Here is a 4,810-nt window from a genome sequence, read left to right as displayed (position 1 = left end):
GACGGCACATAACAACAACAACAACAACAACAACAAATGGAATTGCTGGGTCAAATGGTATTCCTATTTGTAACTTTTTGAGGCAGTGCCATTCTACCTTCTAGAGTGGATACACCATTTTACACTCCCACCATCAGTAAAGACGTGTCCCACTTTCTCCACAACTTTACCAGCATTTGCTGTTGGCTGCTTTGTTGAATTTTTCTATTCTTACTGGGGTGAGATGATATTTTATAGTTGTTTTGATTTTAATCTCTCTTAGAGCTAGGGATTTTGAACACTTCTTAATGTGTTTTTTCACCATCTTAATGTCTTCTTTAGTGAAGTGTTCATATTCTGTGCCCATTTTTCAATTGGGTTGTTTACCTTTATCTTGTTGTGGTGCTTGAGTATTCTATAAATTCTAAAGATATGTCCCTTATCAGACATGTTATTGCCAAATATTTTTTCCCAGTCTGTGGCCTCCCTTTTTACCCTGTTGGAGAAGTTTTTGGATGTGCATAGGGATTTGATTCTTAGAAGGTCCCATTCATCTATTTTATCCACTCCTGTTGGAGGATTTTCAGGATGTTTAGAGGACTGTTTATGTTGTGAATTAGGGCTTCTGAGCTTTTCTCTAATGAAGTTTATAGTCCTTGGTTTTAGTCCTAGGTCCTTAGTCCACTTTGAGTTGATTTTTGTATGTGGAGAAAAGATGCAGATCTTGCTTGAGTTTTCTACAGATAGTTTTCCAATTTTGTCAACACCATTTGTTAAAAAGGCTGTCATTTCCCCACTTAACTGATTTCATCACCTTGTCAAAAATCAGTTGACTATAGGTAGATGGGCTGATTTCTGGGTTCTCAATTCTATTCCATTGATCTATGTGTCTGTCATTGTACCAGTACCATGCTGTCTTAACCATCATGGCAGTGTAGTAGGATTTGAAATCAGAGAGTGAGATACATCTTACCTCATTTTTTTTAAGGAGTGCTTTGCTTATTCGGGACCTCTTTCCATTCCAAATGAAGCTGGAGATTGAGGCACTTGATTTTAAAATTCAGTCCTTGACCTTATACTGTGAATGCTCCTCAGTTTTAGTGAGCAAAGTTGTTTCATCTGCATAATGCAGGTTGTTGAGGAGTCTTCCTCCAATCCTGATACTACATTCTTCTTCATAAAGGCCAGCCTCTGAGTGATCTCTTCAGCATATAGATTGAAAATATATGGAAAAAGATATATCCCTAATGTACTCCTTTGTTGATTTGAAAAACATTGTATTGCTTAGGTCTGTTCAGACAGCTTCGTAGTATAAGTGTGTTGTCATTGTTAGAGGTCACTGAGTTGAGCACAACTCACAGCGACTATGAACAACAAATCTGAACCCTTTTCTATCCGTGCCATTCTTAAAATTTTTAACACGATGAAGCTCATTGTTGCAGACACTATCAATCCACTTGGTTGAGGATCTTCCTCTCCTTCACAGTCCCTGGACCTTTCAAAGCATTATATCCTTTTTCAAGGTCTAGGAATAGCTTTTGCAAAAGCACAGTTATGTGTTCTGGGATTTCCATCCTTCTCAATATTAGCCACAATTTTTGTGATCTACCAAGCCTTTGCATAGTTTATAAAACATATAAAATAGACATCCTTCTGGTACTGTGCTTCAGCCAGCATCCATTAGACATCAGTAATGATACTCTACTGCAACAAGCTCTTCCAAACTCTGAATGTGTTTCTGGTAGAACTTTGTCAATATACTGCTACTTGTTTTTGGAAAACACTCAGTAATCTCTTGTTATTTATGCTGTCTATAATACTCTTTGATAATTTCCACTTTATATTGGATCATATTTTTGAGAATGGGAACAAATAAGGATCTCTTTCAGTTAGTTGGCCAGGGAGTGGCTTTCCACCAAGTTTCTTGGCACAACTTGATGAGCATGTCCAGGGCTGTATTTGTTGGTTGAGATATATCAATTGGTATTTCATCAATTTCTGGGGGCTTTTTCTTTTTTTTTTTTAAATTTTATACTGGTTTATTTACAAAGTTTGAAAACATTGTTTTTATACATCAGATCTTTCCCATTTCCTTCATCCTGTCATCCACCCATTAAATTGTGTAACCTTCTGATTAACACCCACCCCCGTACCCACACCCATCCTCACTCCTCCGCTTTTATCCTTTCCCACCTTACATCATCATACTCATTCTAAAATAATAGTCTTATACAATATTTATCTTTATGGAACTGAGTTAATTCCATTAACATAATGCTCTCCAGTCCCTCCCAAGTGGGGTAGTAACTTAAAAAGTGTTGTTCCTGCGTGCTGCATAGTATTCCATCATGTGAACATACCATCATTTCTCAATCTACTCAATTGTGGTTGGAAATATGGGCTGTTTCCATGTTCTTGCGATGGTGACTAACCCTGCTATGAACATTAGTACACAAGTTTCTGTTTGTCTTTCATAACACTTATAACTTTTCCCTTTATGACCAATGGTTCTTAATCATATGCTGCTCCTTGAAATGGTTCTGTGTCAGCCAATTCTTTCTGACATAGTGACTCTGTCTTCCTACAATCTTCTTTTGATGCCTTCTGCATAGTTCAAGATTTTTCTGTGAAGTGCCTTTAAATATTCCAACTAGAGGCATGCGTTTATTCTTCAGTTCCTTTATCTTGAGAAATGCTAAATGAGTTCTTCCTTTCTGATTTTCTGACTCCAGTTTTTTGCACATTTCATTGTAATGCTCTGTTTTGTCTTCATGAACTAACCTATGATATCTTCTATTAAACTCTTTTATTTTTTCAAAGTTAAACTAATTCCTTATGTTTGTAAATTATAACCCTGAGAAACAATAGTAATATTTTACAATATCATTGAGTCTTCATAGAGCTTCTTGAATTCTCCCCTACCCTTTTTTCCCCCACAAATATTCATACTGTGTACCCTCTCAGGATTTTTAAAAAAGCTTAACAAAACAAAAATAATTTCAATGTGGAATTCTGTAAGAATTCCCAAGAATTTAAATGTTCCAAATTCCACTGGAAACTAGTTTTTCATGAGGAAAATTAATGCCTTAAGGAAATCACTAGGGCACAAAATATAACTTTCAGTTGAGTGGACTGTTTTAAAGCCACTTCAGAGTGTAAAAAACCCTCCAATCAGCTTATAACCCTTGTCATTATCACATGATCTCATGATACTGGTAAAGGAGCCTGGCTCTGCCCACAGAACTACAGGCTGGCAGGATAAGAAAGAACAGTTCTACAGCTTGAGCTCTTGGTCTGGTTTCATCCTTAAGGGTTCCAGCCTCTCACTCTCGAGCAGCATGCTATCAAGCTTCTCCATCAGAGGCACAGTCTAATTAATACCCATCTGAATGAGGTAGAGAATGGTAGACTCTCTGGATCTACTCTGCATATTTGGCATATGAGAGTTTATACAGAGAGATTCTTCTCTTTGATTTGTTTAACTAGAACATTTTAATCAAAAGCAACGATTTATGTACAGTGATGGAAGTGATCCTGGTATCTGAGGCAGAGTTGGAATACCTGCTGAGAATCCAAATTTCTCCAGTTTGGTGTTTGTTGGGAAAACCTGGCCATTCCATGGCCCTTTTAAAAGAGGCTGGAAAATTGGAATATCTTTAAACTCGATGGCATCAGAATAGTTGATGTTCTGCAAGGCCTAGAAGCCCTGAGCTACAACCACAACCATCTATCTTGGCTCTATGCTTAGCTGGAGAAGGAGGTCATTGCTTTGTTTAGCAAGTTCACGTCTTCAGGGATCTGTTCAACTCTAACTTCCTGATTTCTTCCCTTTGTTTCTCCTTGACACTCTAGTACAATTTTCAGAGTCTCTTCTGACATCCATTTTGGTCTTTTCTTCCTCTGCTGTCTTTGGTGGTTCCCCTCTCCAACTTGTATTAATTATTATTAATTTTAATGAACGTTTACAGAGACTTTGGATTTCCATTCATTCATTGCTGCACTTTTCTCCCTGCCAACCTCCACCCCAGTTCGCTTTGCTGTCTTTGTAATGTGTAATGACCTTTTTGCTGTTGTTTTGTGTTTTAAATTATTTTATGTTGATTTTCATACAAAATTGGCATATATGATGTTTCACTTTCCTTCATTTACATTGTCTCATACAATTGTTCTCATGCATTGTGTTTTATAAAGTTAATCACCATTGAATTATTTCACGATTACATCATCTTTTCAGGTCCCCATTGTATTCTTCTGATTTCCTTTACCTCTTTCCTTCACCCACCCTGTGATTTCTTCATGGTTGATTTCTCACATGTTTGATACCCCACAGCTCATCTGAACTTATTTATTCAATGTCTCAAACCTGTTCTTGAGAAGATTTTCAAACTCAGATGGGATAGACTCAAGGTCATATTTTGGTTCTTGTGAATTTGTTTTGATTTTCTTTATACTCTTCAATTTGAATTTGCACATGAGTAGTTGACAGTTTGTTCCACAGTCAACATTTGGTCTAGTTTTCAGAGCTGATAATGAGCTTCTGAATAATTCTTTCCATGAATGTAATAAATCTGATTCCTATGTAGTCCATCAGAGGACAACTATGTATATAATCTCAGTGTAAAATGGTGCAACCACTGTGGAAGGCGGTATGGTGCTTTCTCAAAAAGTCGCAAATGGAGATACCATTTGACCCAGCAATTCCACTACTGGGCATATACCCCATAGAGACATAACTGACATCCAAGCAGATACATGCACACCCATGTTTACTGCAGTTTTGTTCACAATAGCAAAAAGTTCAAAACAACCTAAGTGCCCATCAACAAATGAA

At 37.1% G+C, this 4,810-nt stretch overlaps 1 pseudogene; it reads right to left on the bottom strand.

Annotated features, from left to right (window-relative positions):
* Positions 1–3,253: 3,253 nt before the first annotated feature.
* Positions 3,254–3,740, bottom strand: LOC102862952 (annotated as a pseudogene).
* Positions 3,741–4,810: the final 1,070 nt, after the last annotated feature.

Source organism: Elephantulus edwardii, unplaced genomic scaffold (assembly GCF_000299155.1).
Source record: "Elephantulus edwardii isolate Elephantulus edwardi_28Jun2011 unplaced genomic scaffold, EleEdw1.0 scaffold00058, whole genome shotgun sequence".
NCBI lineage: Eukaryota > Metazoa > Chordata > Mammalia > Macroscelidea > Macroscelididae > Elephantulus > Elephantulus edwardii.
This window is presented reverse-complemented; position numbering and strand designations above follow the sequence as displayed.